The sequence below is a fragment of the Carlito syrichta genome, unplaced genomic scaffold, assembly GCF_000164805.1.
Source record: "Carlito syrichta isolate Samal-C Ts95f unplaced genomic scaffold, Tarsius_syrichta-2.0.1 Scaffold317674, whole genome shotgun sequence".
Lineage (NCBI taxonomy): Eukaryota > Metazoa > Chordata > Mammalia > Primates > Tarsiidae > Carlito > Carlito syrichta.
Genome location: NW_007261770.1, coordinates 211,743 through 220,479, shown reverse-complemented (window position 1 = coordinate 220,479; position 8,737 = coordinate 211,743).

Here is an 8,737-nt window from a genome sequence, read left to right as displayed (position 1 = left end):
TACTGAAACAACATTTATTAATACATGACACCCTCCCTGCCATCATCCTTGGATCAGCTTAAATGGGAAAATTACACTATTTTTAGTCCTATTCAAGAAAAATACATACAGCTATAACTTGAGGATTTTCCATAGGTCGGTTTGGTATTGCTTAACAGTTTGGTTCTATATGTTTTAAAATCATGGTGAAAACAAACATGACCACTTACTATAATTGATCATTTGTATATCATTATTTCTGGAAAGAACCTAATAATAAAGTGATAATTTATAAAGACTTCCAGAGTTGATTTCTACCTAATGATTCAAGTATGAATTTACATTGAGGGTTGCCTTGACTCTGAAGAGGAACAAATTCGTCCCTTATTAATTAGGTAGAATTCAAATTAGATTGCTACTTCCTCCTTCAACTTGCCTGACAAAAGTTAACCTATCACGATAACATTTTGTACAGTTTATAACTAGCTCAGAATATTGTCACATACTCACCTGAGGGACAGAGCAGTCACTCTGGTGGGCCTGGAGGACAGAAAAAAACAGAGCAGCAAATCAAAGAGGATTATTCTTCAAGCTTTCAAATCTAATGGAATTTTCTCTGCCAGATTTCAGACTTGCTTGGAACCCACAATCCCTTTTTTACATCTGCGTTCATCCTTTCAGAATAAAAATGGTTGTCCTTTGCCTGTCCCTCCACTGTATTTTGGAAAGAGATAACATCTGTTCTCACAGGTTCACAGCTGCAGAGGAATTTGCCCTGGATACATCATTCCCTGAATCTCATCCATAGTTGGTCTAGATGGAATTTAGGACTTAGAGTTGATGCCGGAATGGGTTAAACAAAACTTTGGGAGATGCTGGGATGGGGCAAGTGTATTTTGCATGGGAAGAGGGCATGCCTTTTGGGGGACCAGCACAAGAGTGCTGTGGGTTAAATTGTGTCTCCCAAAACTGCATATGTTGACATCCTAACCCCGATTACTTTGGAATGTGACCTTATTTAGAGACAGGGTCTAACTTGAGGTGATCAAGTTAGAATGAGGTCAGCAAAATGAGACTTAATCTATAAGAATAGCATCCTTAGAAAAAGGGGATGTTTGGACATGGAGACACATATGGAGGGAAAATAATATGAAGAGACATAAAGAGGAGATCGCCATCTAAAGGCCAGAGAGAAAGGCCTAGAACAGATTCTCCCCCTACAACCCTCAAAAGAAGCCAAGTCTCCAGAACTGGAAGGCAACACATTTCTGTTGTTTAAGCCACCTAGCCAGTGGTACCTTGTTACAGCAGTTCTAGCAAATTTATACAAAGCCATTTTGTAGTATCCACTTAACATTTGAAAAATTTTGGCCGGGCTCAGTGGCTCAGTCTGTAATCCCAGCACTTTGGGAGGCCAAGGCGAGTGGATTGCCTGAGCCTGAGGGTTCGAGACCAGCCCAGACAATTTGGCGGGATCTCATCTCTACAATAAATTTTTAAAAATTAGCTGGATGTGGTAGCACATGCCTGTAGTTCCAGCTACTTGGAAAACTGAGGCGGAAGGATCGCCAGAGTCCAGCAGGTTGACGCTGGGGTGGCCACTCCACTCCAGCCAGGGCAACAGAGTGAGACTCCAAATCAAAAAAAAAAAAAAATTGCCAGCTTCATTGAGACACAACTGACAAAAATTGTACATATTTGAAGTATACAACGTGATGTTTTGACGCACATAAACATTGTGAAATGACTAACACAATCAAACCAATTAACTTATCATCTCACACTTTGTTAGTGCTGTATGTGTGTGTGTGTGTGTGTGTGTGTGTGTGTGTGTGTGTGTGTGTGGTGAGAACATTTAAGATCTACTCTCTTAGCAAATTTCAAGTATACCATGCAGCTATAGTCACCATACTATACGTTAGATCTCCAGAACTCTTGAGCCCAGCAGTTTCAGACCAACCTGGGCAACTTAGCAAGACCCCACCCCTAAAAGTAAAAAATTTAAAATATTAGCTAAGTTGGATGGTGTACCTATAGTCCCAGCTACTCTGGAGGTTGAGGTTGGAGGATCACTTGAGCCCAGGAGTTCCAGGCTATAGTGAGCGATGACCACACCCCACATTCCCACCTGGGTGACAGGGCAAGACGCTGTCTCAAAAAATTAAGGAAAATTAAAAATAAATAAAATAGGTCTCCAGAATTTATTAATTCTGCATAACTGAAACTTTGTACCCTTTAACCAACACCTCCCGAAAACATGTTAATGTCTGAATCACAATGTTTACATGGTATTTGAACATCTATTCAACAAGTATTGATCACAGTTTACAGTAAGATATTGCTAAAGACTTTAATTTCCTTAGAAAACATTCTTAATAAAAGTGGAATCACATCTTAATAGCCTTGCCAAATTCTACACTTTTATTATTAATCAAAAAAAGAAGTCACAATAGGACTCTGAGAGCATATGCAAAAGAGAAAAATAACTGGGAAGTCATTGTAATGATATCTAACTGACAAATATACAGCAAGTCATTTTCAGAATTTATCTGAGCTTTAAATTTCAGAACTAAGATCATAACTGCAATATGCAACAAGTTGACTCTCAAGAGAGAGAAAAGCTGATTTATTAAAAGTATGTAATTCTTCATCAGATAAAACTTGTAGACAAATAAGTAGGGTTATGCCTAAAAGCCAGACTACCTATTAATTCATTCAAACTGGGTTAATGGAGACCCCAAATAATGAGCAAAACAGTGTCATCTTTAAGTAATTCTGAGATCAGAATCACCTAAGAGTTCTCCAAAAAAAATACCAATTTACTAAGATCACTATTCTTCATCATAAGAGCTTTTGCTTCCAAAGTTAGGAAATATCGGCTTAAGTGGGTATTGTACCTATGTATACTATAAATAGAACAAAGATTACCAAGTAGATTAAGAAAAACACTGAAGCCACATACTGTAATCCCAGTATTTTGAGAGGCAAAATGGGAGGATTACTTGAGCCCAGGAGTTCAAGACCAGCCTAGGCAACATAGCAAGACCTTGTCTCTACAAAATCTCAAAAATTTAGTCAGGCATGATGACACACACCTGGTAGTCCCAGCTACTCAGGAGGCTAAGGCAAAAGGACCATCTGAGCCCAGGAGGTCAAGGCTGTGTGAGCCATGATCGTGCCAATGTACTCCAGCCTGGGTAACAGAGACCTCAATTCCAAAAAGAAGAAGAAGAAGAAGAAAGAAGAAGAAGGAGGTGGAGGAGGAGGAGGAGGAAGAGGAGGAGGAGGAGAAGACTGCAAGTTTTAGTTTTGATTCTTGTTTTACATCTGTTCCTAGTGCCTTCCTTTAATTTTTTCAAGTTACTTCTTTTATAGGTTCTATGATGCAAAGTGATCATTTATCATGTTTTAAAGTAGTACTGAATAATATCTTTTGTTCTTCCAAGATCTTACATTCAACCAGGTATGAGGAGTTCAGATCAACTCTTTGCTGTTTGTGTTGGGGCAGAGCAAAATAGCGCCTTCCTCACCTGCCTTCCACATGTTGTCCTCCTCTGGATGCCTTTCTGTCATTCTCCCAGAGCAGTGACAGCCTGAACAGGAGCTCTGGGAGCCGGGGATCATGTCTTCTAAGGATGGCTCTGTCTGGCGTGAAGGAGCCAGGGCCACCTGCTCTTCTCTAGATGCCAGTTGATGTCTCAGAAGAGCAGGGAAAACATTGATCTCCCTCCTCCATCTCTCCTTCCACCCAGTTCCCAAATGCTCTGACATGGTCAGTGTACCTTGACATTCAACCACCACTTTGAAGGGAAGCAAATAGGACTATCGTGGTCCAAGGAATGCTCAACTGCTCTCCCTTGATACTGATAAATCAAGGGGCAGGGAACTAGTAGAAAGAAGTTTATTTCTGAGTTTGAATCCAGGGAACAGAGCCGTACTCGAGGTCTTTCTAAAATGGCTCTGCTCACCTTCCAGGCTTTTACAGTTCACTTGTATAAGTCTAGAGTTTTTAGTACCTATACATTAGCCGCATGACCAGCAGAGCATTGTACAGAACTTGAGTTTTAGCCACATTTATCAATAGTGACATTTTTCAGTCCAGACTTCTTGATGCCAGATATCAGAGGTATCTCATAGTTTTTAATAGTAGGGGCCTGCAGAAGTATTAATCAAGCTTGCCATAGAGTCAAGGCCTAAGACATCGTGTATTATGCAAAAGTTATACGCATCGCAAAACTTGTGATTATATTGATAAAAAAAGTTATATAAATCACAAGGCTTATGATTACGTTGATACTATGTTATTCAAACTTATGACCACTCAGAAAAAGGGAGTAAATGGGGATTTGCATCTTTAACTTGATGGCATGTAGGATTACAGGGAAGTCAAGAATCCCCTGAAGCTACTTACTGGGAGTGCATAGGAGATAAAGGGAAGCGCACCTTTAATTAGCTCTCATTGGTCAAGAATGTGCAGGAGTGCTTAGTCCCTTGCCATGCCCTTCTCTAGGGGCTGTGACAATATGGAATGACATTAGCAGTTCTCTGCATCAGGATGACTAGCAGGTTGTGAGAATATTTTAGAACTTAACGAATGCAGCACCAATTATTTGCTGTATGTTGCACGATCACTCCCACTAGGAATGATGCACACCCCTCCTTGGCCCACAGGATGGGTCCTGCCTTAAACAACATCCTGTCCTGTGTAGAGACACAGAGAGCAATGATGCTCAGCCTTCGGGGCCTGGTGAACCCAGCCCGGATTCAAGCAAAGGAAGACAAGGCCCTGAGATGCCATCATTGAGGTGGAGCTGCAGCCAGCATTCTTGAGGCTGGGAGAGACTGACCCACCAAGTTCATGCAGAAAGGGTGGGCAGTGCAGGGGAGAACTGGCTCAGCCACCCAACAGGCTGTGTGACTTAGCTTAGTTAATTTCTCTTGAAGCTGCAGTCCTGACAGGTTACAAATGGCCTGGATGCCATTTTAATGTTTTGTCTCGGTTTAATTTGGTTTGGTGTTTGTAGCTTTCCCAGACCATGTTCTTCAATGTCTAAGAGTCCCTTAGCAGTCCAAGGTCAATCAGAGCAGACCCTCCAGATAGGCTTCACTGAAGCGTGTTGATGCTACACATTTGCAAGCAACCTGACCCAAAGCATTCATCTTGTGAAGTTTAGGATTTATGACCTTTTGATTCTCCAGCTGGTAGAGAGAAAAGAACTTCAGCAAAGATCAGGTTAAGGAGTTTATCCTGGCTCCAAGAGCCTTGAAGAGCAGGCACAGCTGTTATAAACCTTTCTGTTCATGAGACGAGAACCTCTCTATCTGCTCTCAGTCACTTCTGAAAGCTGGATATGACTTTTCTGAAAATGGACCATCTCTCTGCCACAGCACATGGAAGATATTTGGATGCACAGTCTCCTATCTATGACCTACTAAATGTCATTTATTCTGTGTACTTCAAGGCCGAGCCAATTCTTCATGGAGTGTGGTGTGATGGAAAGTCACTCTGGAGTGACAAGGGCATGTGAGCAATCCTTCCCTACAGGACACACTTTTAGTGACAGTGGAATTAATTCATAAAGGTTAAAATTTTCCACTCAGCTCCTGTAAATCTCAATTTCCCATCTATGATTGTAATAATTATTTACATTTATTGAGTGCTTACTGTGTGCCAAGTACTCTTCTAAGCCTTTTATGTGTAGCAAACCATTTCATTCTTACAATAGCTGCATGAGGTGGGATCTGTTATTACATATAAATTAGAAATAAGACGCATTACCACTTTGCAGGGTTTTTGCAAGGATCACAGGAGGTAGGGCTTATGAAAACCTTGGGTATCATATACAGTTTGTAGTTTCTTTCCTTCCTATTTAATGATAGATTTGAAATGAAGCTCAAGTGTAAAGAATGAATTTAGGGTGACAAAAGACAGAAGTACCACATGGATAAGTGAAATTGCCCTGTGGGCAAATTTGATAATATAAATGTTTGGCTAGAAATCAGATTTGCTTTTTCTAAACAGAGCTGTCACCAACCTCTAATGAATTGGCATATTCTGAGGAAAGAAGAGAAAAGTTATCTTGTACTTGCATTGAAGTATTCCCCTTGGCACCAAGACTTCATAGAAAGTCAATTACTACTTTTGATACTCTTTCACGTTTCTCTTCATTCATTCAATCAACAAATATCAGGCTGGGTGCTATGGCTCACACCTGTAATCCTAGCACTTTGGAAGGCCAAGGTGGGAGGATTACTTGAATCCAGGAACTTGATACCAGTCTAAGCAATATAGTGAGACCTCACCTCAACAAAAAAAGTTTTTTAAATATCCAGGCCTAGTGGCATACACCTGTAGTCCCAGCTTCTTGGGAAGCTGATACAGAAGGATTGCCTGAGCCCAGATTGAGGCTGCAGTGAGCCAGGATCAGGCCACTGGGCAACAGAGTGAGATCCTGACACACACACACAAAAAAATATATATATAAAGTATCTGCTGTATATCAGTCCTTGGCATAAACACTAGGTATCAGGGGTGACTCCTGCACACTCCCTGCTCTTATAAAGTTTAAAGTCTTGTAGAAAAGACAAGCACTAATCAACTTCTTCCTGAATGAATAATTACAAAGATTTAGTGCCAGTGTTTGGGGGGCATATGAAAAAGACTTCCTGAAGACGTGGGACTGAAACTGGAAGGTAAGAAGGAAACCTCCCCACTGCTCTGTCAGGTAAGTGAGGGGTGTGGTAACATAAACAACATAGACCAGCCTCAGTCATAAGATTTTGCCACATGGAAGATTCGAATAACCTGAGCAAGAGTTTGGTTGGTGTGCCTAAGCTGGAAAGCAGGCTAAGTGTTGTAAAGAGAGTGGGGGAAGGAGGGGTGGTGAAGACATGAAGACAGTAATGAAGGGGAAAAAAAGAAACCTTTCAAGGCATTTGATGGTGAAGAAGAGGAGACAAAATGTATGCGGAGGAAGAGAGTGAGAGGACGAAAATATAAATGCAGTAGTTTGGCTTTCTGTCATTTCAGCCGCCCACCTCCTCTCTACCTCCAATAGAAATAGCATACATGCAAGGCAATTGTCTGAAAGTGAGCAGTGGGGCTTGAATAGGAACCAAAACTGCACCTCTACAGGAATATTCACTTGGTAAACTTTAATATGAGCAGACTGATCAAAGTTCTGCTATCAAAACCCATCCTTGGGACAAGGCAGCTGCTTTATGAAATACAATGCCTCTTTCACTGACAAAGGAGTTTTACCTGTTTCCACTTAAAACACATTTTTAAAATAAGATTTTCCAGACATGCTAGACTAACACTGCATAATTAGACTAAGCACATAGGGTTTCCAATTTATTAGCTCTTTAAATTCTGTCGTATGAACAAATCTGTGTGCTAATGAGGCATACTAACATTTCATTTCAGTGGATTATATAGAACCACTGCATTTCACTAGATGATTGAATTAAATATTTAGAGAGAAAATTAACCCTTTCAAGCCACTAGGAGATTATTCTTGCTCTGGCAAACAGCTGCAGCTGCTGTTGTTATTGTGAATAAATCAGGACTCTGTAACGCTGCAAAAAAAAATTAGATGGACTGTAGTACTGAGTGATCCGTCACAGAAACAAAGAACTGAGTATCACATAGTGTCACTCATAAGCAGACCTTGAATGATTATCGTAATCTGATAAGAAAAGGATTGGCAGTAATGGGAAACTGCGGGGGCGGGGAGGGGGCAGGATTGACAGTAGTGGGAAACTGGGGGGGAGGGGTGCACCTCATCCACAAGGGTTCCTGCATTATAAACATTTGTATACCTAATCTAGACTCGTACCCTACATCTTTAAAAAAAATTTTATTTTTATTAGTAATGATCTAAATATTCCAGAGGGAAAAAATTAAAAAAACTATTTTGGGGATGATATTTCAGATGTGTAGTCCCCTTGAAGTCATTTCTATCAATACAGTTGTGTATGTATCTACTTTTACTGTCTTCAAAAAGTCTCTCCTTTTCATATTAATTGCACACAGAAGCACATTAACTGTTATTTTGTTTATAGGAAAAAAGATTACTCCGAGCTGTACCTAGGTGGAGTCTTCTGGGGCTTAAAAAATTAAGATGACTCTGTTAAGTACCCACCACTACATCAAGATGAAGGTGTCACCTTCATTCGAAAGCCAGGAAGAAGTCTGACTCGGGTGTTCAGCAAATTGAGTCACAGAGACTGATGATACAAGTATCTTATGTTTAGTTTTGTCTCTGCTACCGTTTCCCTTGATGTCTTCCCCTCTGGCTACTATCCATTTTTCTGCCAAGAAAGCAATTAGAAAACGGCGTGTCTAAGAAACCCGCAGGCAAGTCACTGCTGATCAGCTACGGACACCACACTGTAAGAAAATGGAAGGGAGGCGACCGGCACACCTGATGGTGTCGTGTGAGACCCAGCGACAAGAAACAGATTTCAAGCTATTCAAGTTTGCCAGCCTGGATGCTGATTTTCTCCCGGAAGAAAAAGCAGCCAGGGTTGTTTGGGAAGCACCGAATCAGCTTCGGAATAGGCTCCTTCATCAGACAGACAGCTAGAAAATCCTGTTTGCCCAACAGCTCCCGCCAGCTTCCTTTAGGTCCGAAGTGAGACTCAGTTTGGGCTGCCGAACACACGCCGGTCAGCGGCCAGGAAGAGGCACGGAGTCTCGCCGGCATCAGAAACCCCACTCCCGGGACGGGCAGACGGCAGGAGCGCGGCTCGGCGC